Here is a 17,971-nt window from a genome sequence, read left to right on the forward strand (position 1 = left end):
GAATCAATGGAGGTGGCCTTAGCTGTGACTCACGGCGTTAGGGATATAGAACTGGAAGAGGGTGCCTCTTACAGCCAGGCAGGAACCTCGGTGGAGCGATAGGGACACCAACTCACCCACAAAACTTTTGACCCCAAATTTATCCTGTTTACAAGAAACGCAGGGACAAAGATGAAGCAGAGACTGAGGGAATGGCCAACCAATGATCTGTCCAGCCTGAGACCCATGGGCAAGCACCAATCCCTGGTACTCTGTTATGCTTGCAGACAGGAGGCTAGCAAAGGCTGTCCTGAGAGACTCCGCCCAGCAGCTGACTTAGGCTGATGCAGAGAACCACAGCCAAACAGTGGACAGTGTTCAGGAGCTCTTATGGAGGAGTTGGGAAGGACTGAGGGCCCTGAGGGGGTTGGAACTCCACGGGAAAACCAACAGAGTCAGCTAACCTGGACCCTTGGGGCCCTCAGAGTCTGAACCACCAACCAAAGGGCATACACAGGCTGGACCTAGGCCTCCTCGCACATATGTATCAGATGTGCAGCTCGGTCTTCATGTGGGTCTCCCAACAACTGGAGAGGGGCTATCCCAAAAGCTGTTACCTGTCTGTGGAATATGTTCTTCTAGCTGGGCTGCCCCGTCTGGTCTCAGTGGGAGAGGATGTGTCTAACCCTGCAGAAACTTGATATGCCGGGGCGGGGGGATACCCAGCTCACAGGAGAAGGGGAGGGGGAACGAGTGAAGAATTGTGGGAGGGGGTGACGGGAAGGGGGGGCAGTGAGCAGGCTGTAAAGTGAATAAGTAAAATAATGAAATGAAGATAACCACTGTGGAAAAGCACTCCACAGCGACACCTAGTGTCGAGGTTGAGCCACGCACCAGGTTCTCGCTAAGGTGCTCGGCAGTGGAGCGTCACTCTCAGCCCACTAGATTTTTCTTTAAACTCTTATAACAAACACTGCATGCTGTATGCACTTAAGAATAAGCAATAGGGGTTGGGGATTTAGCTCAGTGGTAGAGCGCTTGCCTAGCAAGCGCAAGGCCCTGGGTTCGGTCCTCAGCTCCGAAAAAAAAAAAAAAAAAGAATAAGCAATAAACAGCAATAATCAGAGTTATTCTGAAGTGAAAAGAGTTTAAAAAAAAAACATGAATTACCGGCATGTGTCTTTTCTGTGTGTGCTGGGTGAGCTTATCAGTACTCACCCGACAGGGGACACCATGACCACAAGGTGGTTTCCCAGAGTGGGGCTCCTCCGCTGCCCTCTGATGTGCTGACCCCTGAGATTTCCCCGAGCGTGGGAAACTTAACTGCATAATTTGTGGTAGTGGGGGCTGCGTTCACACACTCCCCTAAAGAAGATTTCTAAAAACCTAGCATAATAAAAATTTACGGTAGAGACTGGAGAGACGGTTCAGCCGTTAAGGGCATTTGCTGGTCTTGCAGACAGCGTAGGTTCTGTTCCCAGCACTCACATGGTCTCCTTGAGGAGTAGGCACATAAAAAAAATTCCAGAGCTGGAGAGATGGCTTATTGATTATGAGCACTGATTGCTCTGGCTGAGAGCCCACCTTCGATTCCCAGCGTCTGCATCAGTGGTTCTCAACCTTCCTAATGCTGGAACTTTTCAGTATAGTCCCTCATGGCGTGGTGACCCCAACCATAAAATTATTTTGGGACTATTTCACGACCGTAACTTTGCTACTGTTATGAATCGCTACGTGAATAACTGCGTTCTCCGATAATATTAGGTGACCCCTGTTAAAGGACCGTTCAGTCCTCAAACCATCAGGGCTCACGGGTTGAGAACAGCTGATCAACATGGTGGCTCGTAGGTCTCTTAATGCTAGTTCCAGGGCGATCTGATGACCTCTTGTGGTTTGCCTGGGTACTGCATCAATGTGGTGCATAGACACAAGTAGTCAAAACACCATGTTACTACTGCTGCTTCTAAATAATAATGTTGATGAGGATGATGAAGTTTTGGCGGGAGGTATTTCCACTAGAACAGCAGTTGAGAGTGCATAGTGCTCTTGCAGAAGCATGGGTGCTTGGTGGCTCACTTTTAACTCCAGCTCTGGGGGGGGGGGGTTGACACCCTCTTCTGGCTTCTGCAGACATCTGCATACACTTGGTATACTTTTCGGCACAAATGTACAGGTAAATAAAGACAAGTCTTAAAAGTTGAATGGTAGCAAGAGCAGGGAAAAAAGCGTATTCCAGTATAAATACCAGAAGACATTCATTCGAGGATCCAAAGCCTTAAGAATCACGAAACCAGAAAAGCCCAGTGTTGTGTCACGAGCGCCATATTTATTTTGGGCAGATTTGTACAGAGCATCTCCGGTGGTGGATGGCATGTGGGTAGCTCTCTGCTGAAATCTGAATCTGAGATCTTCAACATGCGGACACAGGTCTCAGGGCTTTTGGCTGTTGAATTAAATAATTAATAAATATGTCCCGGTGGCAGGTTCGCTATCCACCTCAATACTCAATGTTCCCAAAAGAAAGACAGCCCCTCCCCCCACCCCAGTCTTTATGTTTTGATAGGCCTTAAGTAGCTCACTAGTAGTTTGGCCACTGCCTAACCTTCACACAGTTAATCCACCTCCCGCCAATATTCCTGAGTTATTACTTACTAAACTCTATAGTCTATCTTGGCTGCCCTGGACCCAGTTGAGAAGCCCTGGCCATACTCTCATGACTCCCTCACATGGTGGCTATGCCTCTCTGACCTGCACCCTTCTCAGCTATAGTGGATCTCCTTCTCCTCCTCTCCCTTCTCCCCCTCCTCTCCCTCCTCCCTCTCCCCTCCCCCCTCCTTTTCTTTCTTCTCCTCCCCTCCCTCTCCCCTCCCCCCATCCTCCTTCAGTGCCAAGCCCCAGGAAATTCCAAAAACCCATCTGTCCTTCCTAGCTATGGGCTGTTGGCGGTTTTATTTACCAGTCAGAAACAACTGGAGGCTGGTTCCCAGAAGCTACATGCAGCCCCTCCTGTAAAGCAGTTCTGAGGACCCAAACTAACATTAGAATACAAGCAGTGTTAGGCCGAACCCACTACATCTGGCAACCTGGATCTTGCTTAAAGGTGCTCAGTTTTCCGGGGTCCCTGGATCCTTTTCCCTGTTTCCCCCTAATGTCACTAAGTGCGACGCTCAGATGTAAATATTTGACACCCACAGGTACCCATTCACTTCTACCACATGGCTGTTGGGAATGTTTGTCAGATGAGAAACTGAAAAGAACAAAATCTCCCTCCACCACAAGAGGGCGGTAGACACCACCGCTGAGAGGGTGGCTACCTGGGACCAGGAACACTCCGAAGCGGCGCCCAGGGGTCTTTTAATTCTCACCTGTCCTCCAGGGGACAAGAAAGGGAAATGACAGTCATCCTAGGGACTACGAGATCACACTGTTGGCCAGGATCTATTTCCCTCAGAGGTTAACTTGCCCTCAATTAGACAGCTGGAGCCAGGAAGTTCCTTGAGAAAAGCAGCTCGTCAGAAGAAATCGTGGTCTCGGGCAGAGCATGAAAATGAGAGACGGTAATTTAAGTCACTAAGACCATTTTAAAGCATGCATGACATGTGACTTTGTTATGTTTTGAGAGAGGCTCTCATGTAACCCAGGCTAGCCTTGAAGTCATTATGTAAACTCTGCCTGGTGTTGAACTCCTGATCCTCCGATCCTCGATCCTCTCCTCGGGCCTCCACTGGAATTACAGGCACTTACCACCCTGCATGGCTTATGCAGCCCCGCGGGTGGAACCCATCTTGTGGCGACACTCCCACGGGCTGTTTTAGATCCAAGTTTCATGTATTTAATGTAGCCTGAGATCTCACCGTGTTCCAAGAAATTGCTAGAGTCAAGCCTGCTGGTGTGTGCTTACAACCCTAGCATCCAGGAGGCTAAGGCAGGAGGATTGTTCCAAGTTTGAGACCAACCTGGTCTCTGCATTGAGTTCTAAGCTAGCCGGAACTATGTATTAGGACCTTGTCTCAAAAAACAGAAACAACGGTTGGATGAAGACTCCGTTGGTGAGACACTTACTGTGGAAAGATGAGGAAGAGCTCAGGATCACCCTCTGCTACACGGTAAGTTAGAGGCTAGCCTGGGCTACTGATGATTTGAGTTTGAACCCCACGACCCACACAGGAGAAGGGAACTAACTCCTGAAAATCATCCCTTGGTCTCCACATTTGTACCATGGCACACATGTGCACGTGCTCACATACATGAATACACACACACACATGCACACATGCAGGCAGGCACACACAAACACATACATGAACACATACATGCACAGAAACACATACATGCACACACAGAGATGCAAAAGAAGTTATAATTAAAAAAAATCTTGTTTTAAAAGCAGAATAGTTAAGAGCACTGACTGCTCTTCCAGAGGTCCTGAGTTCAATGCCCAGCAACCACATGGTGGCTCACAACCATCTGTAATGAGATCCGATGCCCTCTTCTGGTGTGTCTGAAGACAGCTACAGGGTACCCACATACATGAAATAAATAAACAAATCTTTAAAAAAAAAAAAAGAAGAGGAAGAACATTTTAACAGATGTCTCTACCTGCACACCTGTCAGAGGTGTGTGTGCTAGCATCTGACCAGACATCACAACATCAATGTGAAGAGGCAACAGTGAGCTCTAGCCCAGCTGACAGACACAGTCAGTTCCACAGTGGCCGGGTCTGCATAGCAAGACTGTCTCGAAACAGCAAAGGGCCATTCAAACGGATCCCATGGGTAAAGGTACCTGTCCCAGCCTGAGCTAAGTCTGATCCCCCAGAACCCACATGGCAGAAGGAGGGAACCAACTCCTATAAGCTGTCCTTGGACCTCCGCATGCGCACTGTGGGACGCACCACTACCTGCCCCGCCTCTAGAATTAATGAAAATGTCATTTAAACATTTTAATTAAATAGGAACAACAAATATTTAGAAGCCTCAAAAATGAAATGAAAGGAAAAAAAATCCCATTTAAAATAGAAGTTTAGGGGCGGGTGGTGAGGTGGCTCAGTGGTTAGGAGCACTGATTGCTCTCGAGGAGGACCTGGGCTCAAGACACACGGGACTCCAGATCCACGGGATCTGACACCTGCTTCTGACCTCCACGGCCTCCTTGTACACATGTGGTTTACATAAACTCAAGCAGGCTCACAGACATACACATCAAGTAAAAGTAAATAAATAAAAAACTTAAATAGAGGGGTTGGAGAGATGGCTCAGAGGTTAAGGGCACTGACTGCTCTTCTAGAGGTCCCAAGTTCAAGTCCCAGCGACCACATGGTGACTCACAACCATCTGTAATGAGATCTGATGCCCTCTTCTGGTGTGTCTGAAGAGAGTGACGGTGTACTCATATGTACAAAATAAATAAAAAGGGACATGCCTGTTACTAGATATCGTGGAGGGGAACGTTTATTATAGACGTGTGGGAGAGCACAGCCAGAGGCAGACACATCTGGGAGAGTCCAGAGCAGTCTTAACCCTGAAGCATGTGGGGAGAGAGGGAGGGGAAGGGAGAGAGAGGAACCAAGTACAGCAGCCAGGAGCCCAAAGGAGCAGAAAAAGGTAGGGAGGGTAGGTAACCAAGTGTGTGGATATAGAGACCTCTGTGGGAAGTGCAGCCCAGCTCCTGAGCTGGAGAAGGCAGGGTAGAGAGAGAGGGTGGGGTTTGCCAACCACGCCCCTTAACAGGTAGGGACTGAGGGATGGTGGGAGAACCTAGAAGCCAGGTTCACTTTGATATGTTAAATAGGGAACAGGTTTGAAACCTAAGAGCCAGTACACCGAGACATAAACACATTTGCAGGAATAAAAACAAATCTTTTAATAAAAAAGGATACATTCTATTTAACATTCAGATGGGTTCCCCCTTAAGAATTCATTAGAAATGCAAAAAACCAGTCAGTGTCCTGCTAGTGTTATCTTAAGAAGAGTTTGGAGTGAGAGATGTCTACCCTTCTATCAAGATTTCGGTTTGTTTGAGACAAGGTCACCGGAGTGGCTCTGGCAGAGGTCAGGGGTTGTGCCATAGGGATCATACCCAGATACAGCAGGACAGAAGAGAGGCTGCAGGCATCTTCTGGTACAAACCAGAATGCCAGCCTTGCCCCAGAATGATCAGGAGCCATGACTCACTGGTGACACATCAGAGGCTGAGCCTAACCGTGGACACAGCAGTTGGAGAGTTGGGGCGAGTAGGGCAGGAAGGCAACAGAGCCATCTTGAAGCGGTGCCAATTACCGGCTTTGGCATCCGTGGGGCAGATAAAATGAGGCAGGCATTAGTGGGGGTCAGTTCCAAGAGCAGCTGACAGGGACTTGGTCCAGATACCGATGGGGCTGCTGCCTACAGCAGACATCGAATAGAGGAATTACTCAGCAGACTTTTCTCTGAGGGAACAAATCTTAATTTCCTGGGGCTGGCACTCCCTGTGGACAGCAAATGCTCTGAATTATTTTTAACTCCTTGGGGCTGCCGAGAAGGAGAAGGAAAGAGAGAAAATTATCATACGCACACACATATACCTACACACTGAGTAAATGAAGCAAAGGTGGACTCCAATAACTTCATACACACAAATGCATACATGCTTGCACACACACACACACACACACACACACACACACACACACACACACACACACGTAGTTGAAGAACAATGTTCCAACAACTCCATTCTTTCTCCCATGGTTTACAGATCCCAACCAAACTTTCCACGTAGTAGAAAGTGACAACGTGATTATGTTCTAATTTTCTTCTAGTGATGATGAAAATACAGAGTGTTCTCCAATACCTTTACAAGAAGTAACGTTACCTTCTACAGGTAAAGAAGACAAGTCATTCCCAAGAGCCCACATACACCCATAACTGAGCAACTTGTTAGAGATTAGCAAAGTGCGAGCAGGCAAGGCAGTTTCCTCAGCCAGTTTCTCCTCCTGGCAGGCAGCGATTTGCGGTGACAAAGAAAAGGTTAAGTATTTTATTACGTATCTTTAAAAATAATCCTGTAAGAATCTTAAAAAGAGGGCTGGAGAGATGGCTCAGCGGTTAAGAGCACTGACTGCTCTTCCAGAGGTCCTGAGTTCAATTCCCAGCAACCACATGGTGACTCACAACCATCTGTAATGGGATCCGATGTCCTCTTCTGACCTGCTGGTATACTTGCAGGCAGAACACTGTATATATAGTAAATAAATAAATCTCTTAAAAAAAAAAAAAAAAAAGAGGGCTGGAGAGATGGCTCAGCAGTTAAGAGCACTGTCTGCTCTTCCAGAGGTCCTGAGTTCAGTTCCCAGCAGTCGGTGGTCTTAACTGCTGAGCCATCTCTCCAGTCCCCGCCCTTGAACTTCTGATCTTCCTGCCCTCACCTCCCTAGTTCTGGGATCACAGTCTGCACCAGCATATCCAGTCCATGCAGTTAAAAACCCAGGGTGTGCAGTTGTGGGAATGAAACCCAGGTTTTCATACATGCTCTACCAATAGGGCCCACGCCCCAGGCCCAGGCCCCAGGCTCAGTGCAGGCCCAGTGCAGGCCCAGCACACTATGGTGTGCTTGTGGCTATGGATCTGCAGCAGTTACCTTCATCATCCAGCAGAAGAGTCCACTCAGCCAACGGTTCACAGGCGCTTGTCTGGCTCCACCTGTCACACCACCACGTGTCACACCAGGTTCCTCTGGGTACCACGTTGTAAGGTGTCCATTGGGTGGAAGGCTGTTGCCAGGTACCCCAGATAGAAAGGCCCCTCCAGTGACTTCATTCTGTCTTGGAACTTAAGAATGGTATGAAACTCTGAAGCGGAGCGTTAAGTGTTCTTTGGACAGTTGTTTGGATGGTGTTTTGCCAGGACACACACACGTGAAGGAACATTTAGCTGAAGCAGACACAGGAGAGAGGATGCTCTGCTAAAGCGAGACTGTGAAAGGACACGTGATGAAGGACTCTTTGCATGATGTCAGCTGTGACAGTCGCACCTGCTGAGGCAAGACCCGTGGAGGACGTGTGATGTTTGGAGGGAGTATGAAAAGGATTTGATGGACAGTGACTGGGGCTGAGCTTGGCTTGCTTTTAGAGCTGGCTGTGCAACACCAGTCTTCGCTGATCTTTGCTTCCAAGAGAGGCACAGCCAAGAACTTTTCCTGGCCTTCCTCCTGGTCCCTCCTGATGACTAGGGCTGAGGATGAGGCCTGGCTGTCTCTACTAGGTAGCCACTGCTGCTGATTTGTGTTTGTTTGTTTAAGGTTTATTTATTTATTATAAGTACACTGTCGCTGTCTTCAGACACCAGAAGAGGGCATCAGATCTCATTATAGATGGTTGGGAGCCACCATGTGGTTGCTGGGATTTGAACTCAGGACCTCTGGAAGAACAGTCGGTGCTTTTTTTTTTTTTTTTTTTTTTTTGGTTCTTTTTTTCGGAGCTGGGGACCGAACCCAGGGCCTTGCGCTTCCTAGGTAAGCGCTCTACCACTGAGCTAAATCCCCAGCCCCAGTCGGTGCTCTTAACGGCTGAGCCATCTCTCCAGCCCTGATTCGTGTTTGCTATCCTGACTCTGCTAAATCAGACTGCTGGTGTAACCATAAAGTGTTTGCAAGTGGATCGAGCTCCTACTGACTACCTGTGAACTGAATTGGTGATTTCCAGACAGCACAGATGGGAGTTGCTCCAAAGAACCTTTCTAAACAGGTCCACTCCCCCTGTATCCTTTCTTTCCCACTACCTTTGGTGGGTGGTGGGCTAAAAGGAGGTTAAAGCATTTAGGAACCATCATTAAAAGTGGGTGTTGGGAAAAATTCAAGTTAGGAAAGCGCCTGACAATTTCTACAGCTTTGTCTCTGTCGTACCCTCAGCATTCCATCCCATGACATCCGGCAGGGAAGAGTGAGCACCGTGCAGACAGAGGGGAGCATGGGGTCCCCACAAGGACAGCCAGATTTGAGCCTTTGTTCACAAATTACTTACTGACCCCCATACCTCCCCCCGAACCCCCAAAGCAACATGGTAGTTTCTGAGACATGTCAGGCCGTGCTGACCGAGGACTGGCGGAAAGTCGAGAGGCGAGAACGCACAGGAGGTGATGCTCTCTGGTTCTGTAGCAGAAAACCCCCACCCTACTGGCTGCCAAGAGTCTATCTTTAAAGCTGAGACTCTAGGAGGTGGTGAGGCTTTGGTAACTGGAGAACGAGGCCGAAGCCATCCTGGCTAACCGCTTGAAGTACTTCCCAAACCAGTGTGACGAGAGTCTTTGGGTGACACCCACCCGCAGCCTGCTACGCTCCTTCAGAAAAATGTATTTGCTTATGTTTTGTTCACTTACATTTATTTCGTGTATATGTGTGTTTTTCTGTATATAGGTCCATGCACCATACGCCTGCCTGGGATGCCAGACGAGGATGTCGGGTACTTTGGAAGTGGACTTACAGGCAGTTGTGAGCTGCCGTGTGGATGCTGAGAACCAGAGCCAGGACCTCTGCAGGAGTGGCCACAGCTTCTTTTTTTTTTTTTTTTTTCCGGAGCTGGGGACCGAACCCAGGGCCTTGCGCTTCCTAGGCAAGCGCTCTACCACTGAGCTAAATCCCCAACCCCGTGGCCACAGCTTCTAATCACCGAGCCATACCTAGCGCCAGGGCACCAAGCATGTGTACGCACGCCCACAGAGGCCAGAAGAGGGCATCAGATTCCTCTGGAGCGGGAGTCACAGGCAGGTGTGAACACCCAACTGAACTCACGTCCTCAGCAGGGAGTGTATGGTTTTTTTTTTTTTAAGATTTATTCATTTATTATATATAAGTACACTGTAGCTGTCTTCACACACACCAGAAGAGGGCATCAGATCCCATTACAGATGGTTGTGAGCCACCATGTGGTTGCTGGGAATTGAACTCAGGACCTCTGGAAGAGTAGTCGGGTGCTCTTAACAGCTGAGCCATCTCTCCAGCCCGGGATTGTATGTTCTTAATCACCGAGGTGTATCTTCAGACTCTCAGGGCAGAATTTCCCTATGTCAGATTGACTGATGTCGGTCGTAGGTGCCGCACTACAGACAGAAGCCCATCAAGATGCTAAGCCTTCATTTTCCAAAGGAGCAGAGAGGCTCAGCCTTCTTGGACAAAAGACTGATTATATCTAGCTCACTCTAGCGACTTTTAGTCAATCATTAGACAAAATTATTGGGGCTGGGAAAGGTTCCAACTACCAAAGTATTTTTTTTTTATCATTGCTACCAGAGAGAGCAAATAGTCCACAGATCTCAGTCCCTTTTGACCATGGCTAGCTGGAAATTAATAGTAAGAACTCCAGGTTGGCCAGGAGTGTCTTGGGACCAAGATTTGTGCAGCGGCAAGCTCTCATGTAGCACCAAGTGCAGACCTTCCAGAGACACGACGTCTCTTCAAGGTTCAAACACTCTCAAAACAATTTCTCAGCCTCTACCGATTAACCCAACAGCAGAGGCTTTGCCGAAACATTTTACTCAAAGCCACACCTAAAGGCTTTACTTTACATATCACCACATTGCTGCCCAGGCTGGACTTGACAGTTGGTACAACACACCTGGCTGACCATTGCTCTTAACGGAATGATTATTTAAAGGGATCAAACAGTGGGGGAAGGTAGAGAGTACCAAGGCGGAGAGTAGATAGAACATAGCCTCGGGTGAGCACAGTTTCACACTGTCTGAAGTTCCCAGGCTGTGTAACAGACACCCCAATAGTTAGAGGTATAGGGTGAGCATTTAAATGCTCATGGATGGGGCTGGAGAGATGGCTCAGTGGTTAACAGTACTGGCTGCTCGTCCAGAGGACCTAGGTTCAATTCCCAGCACACACCTGGTGGCTCACAACTACCTGTAACTCCAGTTCCAGGGGATCTCACGCCCTCTTCTCAGGTACCAGCCATGCATGCGGTGTACATACACACAGGCAAAACACCAATACATATAAAAGGAAGCCTTAAAGAATAAAATAAAATGCTCCTGAAGACATGTGGTGGCATATGTCTTTAATCCCAGCACTTGGGGGACAGAGGCAGGCAGGTCCCTGTGAGTTTGTTTGAGGCCAGCCTGGTCTACAGAGCATGTTCCACAACAGCCAGGGTTACACAGAAAGACCCTGTCTCAAAAGGCAAGTTAGAGAGATAGATAAAAATGCTCCTGGGGTTTGGGCTGGGGATTCAGACAGGTACGGACTCTGGTCTATGAGGCAACTGGGCTGTAACCCAAACCCAATAAGGCAGAGAAAAGGGAACTGAGCACAGCATTCAGCATCTGCTTGCTTCACATCCGAGTGTGGATGCCGTGTGACCATGCTCCTGTGCCCAGGCCTTCCTGCTGTGATGGATCGAGCCCTTACACCATCAGCTAAAATAGACCTTTCCTTTCTTCTGTTGCGCTGGTCAGACATTTTTTCACAGCAACAGAAGAATAACTAGTAACCTTTCTTGTGTGTGTGTGTGTGTGTGTGTGTATCCAGAACAGCACGATGAAGGTGGAAAGAGCTGAGGTTTTAATTGAAACTGCCTGGGTCCTAGTTTAGCCTCTAAATGGCACAAGCATGAGCTACACCCAAAGGAACAGAGAGAGGATAGATTCTAACAGCTTAAGTGACAGGAACTCTTGGCAGAAATGACAAGATGGGACTGGCATGTATCTACTCAGTGATTGCCAGGGAGCTATGGGAAGATGGAGTCCCACAACACAGTCATCAAAGCATCAAAAGTTATCCGACGGGGTTGGGGATTTAGCTCAGTGGTAGAGCGCTTGCCTAGCAAGCGCAAGGCCCTGGGTTCGGTCCCCAGCTCCGAAAAAAAGAAAAAAGAAAAAAAAAAGTTATCCGACACAGGAAACACCATGAAAAGATGAGTTATTCTCCAGGAAAAAGAAAATGGCAGGCTAACAATGCCAGGTGCTCTAGATGCTGGGACAACACACTTAGCATTCCACCAACAGAAAATAGAAATCGTGAAAAAGAACAGAAACTTTTAACCAGAAAACTCAACATCTGAAACATTGTATCAGAATGAGGACAACACAAGGAAACAAAACCAACCAGAATCAAAATTAAAGTATCCTGGCGTTGGGGATTTAGCTCAGTGGTAGAATGCTTGCCTAGCAAGCACAAGGCCCTAGGTTCGGTCCTCAGCTCCGGGGGGAAAAAAAAATTAAAGTATCCTACTTGAAAATGCAGCTCAGAAATCAGATAAATCTTAAGGGCTCTTTGCGGTGGGTAACGCACAAAGATCTAGCTATTTGTGCTATTAGAGTTTCAGAAATAAGGAGAAAGACACTGTAATCATCTTGGACAAACGGGGAGCAATATGTTGATATTACAAAGGATCTGCTAAAGTTGCTTAAGAAAAACTAAGTTACACAAGGTAGAATTTAGATAAAGGAGCGCTCCCCAGTTCTCTTGTTGGGAAGAGCATGGTTCTGCTAGTCAGGCAGGATGGCCCTGGATAGCAGCTGTCTGGGGACAGCAGTCCTGGTTCATCCAGAGACAATGTGGCAATATTTTGACATTGCTAATCTCCCTGTTCGTCCAAACCACCCATCTTGAAATTTCTGTCTCCAGGAAACATGTTTAGTTGCTCAAACTCTAAGCTGAAGGTGTGAAACTAAGTCAACTGATGGAAATTTCTGTTTGGGGCTGGCTCCCTTTTGTGCAGTAGCCAGAACCAGCCTTGTGCTATTATTAGGGAGATTTTCCTTATTAATTTCTAAGTGCTGATGTGATTTTTCAGTGGGAAGGTGTGTTCATTCTATAACACTGTAGAAATATATATGAAGGCATAAAGACTGAAGGCTTCCTCCTTTATTCAGGGTTGGTATTGATGTGATGAAACACCATGACTAAAGCAAGTTGGAGAGGAAAGGGTTAATTCAGCTTACACTTCCACATTACTATTCATCACTGAAGGAAGTTAGGCAGGAGCTGATGGAGAGGCCTTGGGGTGTGTGTGTGTGTGTGTGTGTGTGTGTGTGTGTGTGTGTGTGTGTGTGCGCTGAATACTGGTTTGCTCCCCTTGGTTTGCTCAGCTTGCTTTCTTATAGAGCCCAGGACCACCAGTATAGGAGATGACACCGCCCACAGTGGGCTGGTCCCTCTCCCATCAAAGTGGCATACAGCTGGATCTTATGGAGGCATTTTCTAAATTGAGATTCTCACCTTTCAGATGACTCTAGCTTGTGTTAAGTTAGCATAAACCTAGCTAGGACACTTCCCAAACTGTGGAAGACGTAACTCCACAGTGGAGCAGCAAAAAGACGGGTCAGCTGTGTGTGTGTCTTACTCACCAGCTCTCCAGTATAGAAAGATAGTAGGAAAACAACCCTGAACTAGCAAGATAGCTCAGTGGATGAAGGCACTTGTCACCTAATGTCACAAGCTTGAGGATACAAGTTCAATCCCTAGAACCCATGTAAAGGTAAAGAGAACTGACCTACAAAGTTGTCCTCTGACCCCACTCATGGGCCATGACATACCTCTCCCTCTCTCTCTCTCTCTCTCTCTCTCTCTCTCTCTCTCACACACACACACACACACACACACAAATAAGTAAAAATAAAAAAAAAACAATGATACAGATAAATTAAGGCACTAAAACCATCCAAATGACTCAAGAGAATGAGGAAGGTATAATAAAGGAATTTTTAAAAAGTGGAAAAGAAGAGGGGGCAACAAATCACGAAACGTAGGAGGCTTAAACTGAATCACAACAACAACTACATTACATGTAAATGGTTTAAACACACCAACTAAAATACAGAGATTATCGGATTGGATTGAAAACACATGACCCAACTGTGCGTGCTCCATTTAAAGAGACCAGAGAAGTACAGACAAACCTGAGTTCAGAACAGGCGCTGGAGGCAGGGATAAAAGTGGATATTACGGGGCTGGAGAGATGGCTCAGTGGTTAAGAGCACCGACTGTTCTTCCTGAGGTCCTGAGTTCAATTCCCAGCAACCACATGGTGGCTCACAACCATCTGTAATGGGATCTGATGCCCTCTTCTGGTGTGTCTGAAAAACAGCTACAATGTACTCATATAAATAAAGTAAATAAATCTTTAAAAAAAAAAAGTGGATATTACCTGAGGATAAAAGAATTGGTTTATCCAAGACATTTCAACTCGGCATATACTGAAAAAGGAATCTTATAATACATAAAGCCAACCTAGACAGAATTGGGAAGATGGCAAGAGGAAGCCACGCTGTCCTGGAGGTAGGTCTCAGCACTTTCTGTCACAAGTGATGGTAAAATTGGCAGGCACTTGAAGGTGGAGCAAACTCACCACCCAACAGATTTCAAAGCTCCTGCCTGTGATCCCAGCACTGGCAAGGCTGAGGCTGTGTGAGCTCAAAACTAGCCTGGTAGTGCTACCCAATGAGAGTTAAGGCAGTATGGGTAACTGTGTTAATAATGAAAAGTTGGACAATCAGCTGCAGAAAGGTGATCTGAAAGTACAGAGATATTTAGAAATTTAAGAGTTAAATTGCAAAGGTGTCGTCGTTTATTTTTGTTTATGTGTATGACACGGGTGCAGGTGTCCAGTGAGGCCGGAAGGCATTGGATTCCCAGGAACTACAATTATGTGTGGGTGGTTGCGCATTGCCTGATGTGGGTGTTGGGAACTGAATCTGGTCCTCTGCAAAAGCAGTATGCTCTTAACTGCTGAGCCGTCTCTGCAGCCCCAACCTTAAAATCTAAAAATACATTTCCAGGAAGAGGTAGTTGTCTAGGCAACAGTGTGCTTGCTCAGCATGTGCTTAGGTCCTGGGTACAGTCCCAGCATTACAGCGAAACCAACCAGTTACAGTAATAGTAACAGTAACAGCCGTGGGTGTTTGTAGTTCATTCTGGGGAGGTTGAGACAGCTGGATCCTGGTGCTTTCTGGTTTGCTGTGTAGACTACATGGCCGGTCTTAGGACAGTGAGTGAGACACCCCCCTCAAAAAAATGATGCCTGACTAATGACATCCAGAATTGTCCACTGGCTAAACACACACACACACACACACACACACACACACACATGCACACACACACACACACACTCTCACACATATACACAGCACACACACTCATACATATAGCATACATACACACATACACACACTCACACACACAGCACACACACATACACTCACACACATAGCACACACATATATACACATATACATACACAGCACACACACATTCACACACATAGCACACACACACACATACTCAAACACATACAGCATACACACATACTCACACACATACACACACTCACACACACATAACACACACAATACTCAGCACACACACTCACATACAACACACAAATTCACACACACTCACACAGATACACATACAACACTCAAAACACTTATATACATGCACACTTGTACACACACAGCAAACACACATATACTCAGACACAAACATATATACAGCACACACTCATACACACACATACACACATGGCACACACATGTAGCACACACACACTCTTTCACACACTACATACAAACATTTGTACACACACTTATATGTAATACCACACACACTCATACATACACACAAAACACATGTGTATACAGACACACACACACACACACACACACACACACACACACACAAAGAGCATTGTTAGAACTGAAGAAGTGGCTCCCGTGGGGCTAGAGAGATATCTCAGCAGTTAAGAGCACTTAGTGCTCTTGCAGAGGACCCACATGGTGGCTCGCAACTGCCTGTAATTCTAGTTCCAGGGGGCCTGTAATATGACCCTGTTCTGGACTCCTTGGATTCCTGTACACACACACACACACACACACACACACACACACACACAGTGTACATACACACAGAGTCATAAAATAAAATAAATCTTTAAAATGTCTGTGTATGACAAACACTTGTTACCAACAGCCTTAGCCTCTCACGGGCTGTAGAAGGTTCTTTCTGTCTTCCAGATGAGATGCTGTCTTTGTTTCATTTCTGTTGCTATGTAAAATATCCTGCTGAGAAGCAGCTTAGGGGAGCAATGGTTTACTTTAGCCTACAGCCCCAGGTTCCCGGCTATCACTTCAGGGGACTCGCAGCAGCTGGAATGGGAAGCAGCTGATCACATGACCACCACCCACTGTCTGTTCCCCACGACACCTTGGAAGCTTGAATACTTAGCTTTCCTTCCACAGTCCAGGAGCCAAACCAGGGAAGGGGCTGCTCACATTCAGGATGGGTCTTCCTACATCAATAAACACAATCAAGGCAGTCCCTTACAGACACTCCCAAAGGCCAGTCTGATTTTTCTTTCCAGGTGACTCTAGGATGTACCAAGTTAACAGTTAAAACTAACCACCCCAGATAGCTTTAGATAGTCTTAGGTCCAGTGGGATGGACAGCGGTTAAAGGTACTTGGCACCAAACCTAAGTTTGATCCCTGGAACTCACATGGTGGGAGGAGAGAACTGGCTTCTCCCACAAGGAGTTCTTGAACCACACTGGCACTGTGGCAAATCCATGCCTTTCTTCCAAATAAATAAATAGAATGTGTCTTAGTTAGGGTTTTACTGCTGTGAACAGACACCATAACCAAGACAACTCTCTTTTTTTTTCTTTTCTTTTTTTTCCGGAGCTGGGGACCGAACCCAGGGAGGGCCTTGCGCTCGCTAGGCAAGCGCTCTACCGCTGAGCTAAATCCCCAACCCCCCAAGACAACTCTTATAAGACAACATTTCGTTGGGGCTGGCTTACAGGTTCAGAGGTTCAGTCCATTATCATCAAGGCAGGAGCATGGCAGCATCCAGGCAGACATGGCGCAGGAGGAGCTGAGAGTTCTACATCTTCATCTGAAGGCTGCTGGTGGAAGACTGATTCCCAGGCAGCTAGGATGAAGGTCTTAAAGCTCATGCCCACAGTGACACACCCACTCTAACAAGGCCACACCCACTCTGGCACGGCCACACCCACTCTGGCAAGGCCACACCCACTCTAATGAGGCTACACCTCCTAACAGGGCCACTCCTTGGGTTGAGCATATACAAACCATAACATAATGCAAACAAACAAACCCGCCTGGCAGAGACTATTTGACTCCTGACATCTACTCATGGCTAAACCCAACTTCCACAGACGCCTCTCACAGCTCAGCGCAGGGCCAATCAGCTCTTTCAACATCTACTAAGATTGATCCCTTACCCAGACCCCATGGTGCACACCTTTATAAATGAGGCAGAAACCAAACTTCCTTTGCTTCTAGTTATGTTCCTAGTGAGTTTTGCTGAAGGATTTGATAAGAAACGGGGAGAAAGATTAAATGAGCAAGAACCCAGTGGTCTTTTAGTAAACTTCAGCATTCAGGTGGATTTTTGCTCTGAACAATCCCTGAGAACCATAAAGAAGACTTTAGCAATTAAAGCTCCCTTCTTACCTGTGCTGGCTGGTTTCATGTTAACAAAGCTAGAGTCACCGGAGAGGAGGGACCCTCAATTGAGAAAATGTCTCTATTAGATCAAGCTACAGACTGGCTTTTAATTTTGCTTTTAATTTTTTGAGACAGGGTCTCCCTATGTAGCTCCAGATGTCCTGGAACTCACCATATAGACCAGGCTGACCTTGAACTCAGAGAGATCTACTGCCTCTGCCTCCCAAGTGTTGGAAGGAATGGTTTGTGCCACTACACCCAGATAGAGGGCATTTTCTTAATTAGTGATTAATGGGAGAGGGCCCAGCCCATTGTGGGTGGGGCCATCCCTAGGCTAATGGTCCTGGGTTCTATAAGGAAGCAGGCTGAACAAGCCATGAGGAGCAAGCCAGTCAGCAGCATCCTCCATGGCCTCTGTCTCAGCTCCTGCCTTCAGGTTCCTGCCCTGCTTGAGTTCCTGCCCTCACTGCTGTTGGTGGCAGACTGTTCTATGGATGTGTGAGTGAAAGAAACCCTTTCTTCTCCAAATTGCCTTTGGTCATGGTG

General features: G+C 47.1%; 1 long non-coding RNA gene and 1 other non-coding gene across 5 annotated transcripts; one reads left to right on the forward strand and one right to left on the reverse strand.

Annotated features, from left to right (window-relative positions):
• The first annotated feature begins 1,189 nt into the window (after positions 1–1,189).
• Positions 1,190–1,347, forward strand: LOC120103213 (U1 spliceosomal RNA). Its single transcript, XR_005505305.1, has one exon. It is a non-coding gene; the product is annotated as a U1 spliceosomal RNA (small nuclear RNA).
• Positions 1,348–2,285: 938 nt separating this feature from the next.
• On the reverse strand, positions 2,286–17,916 carry LOC102556501 (uncharacterized). Of its 4 annotated transcripts, none has more exons than XR_010052014.1 (4): positions 16,756–17,916; positions 7,597–10,052; positions 3,345–3,473; positions 2,286–2,422 (listed from the first exon to the last, which is right to left on the reverse strand). It is a non-coding gene; the product is annotated as an uncharacterized LOC102556501 (long non-coding RNA). The 4 variants fall into 4 exon arrangements; XR_010052015.1 differs by having other exon boundaries at positions 7,597–16,246; XR_592795.4 differs by having other exon boundaries at positions 3,345–3,508; positions 7,597–17,916.
• Between the last annotated feature and the right edge of the window lie 55 nt (positions 17,917–17,971).

The sequence above is a fragment of the Rattus norvegicus genome, chromosome 5, assembly GCF_036323735.1.
Source record: "Rattus norvegicus strain BN/NHsdMcwi chromosome 5, GRCr8, whole genome shotgun sequence".
NCBI classification, from domain to species: Eukaryota; Metazoa; Chordata; class Mammalia; order Rodentia; family Muridae; genus Rattus; species Rattus norvegicus.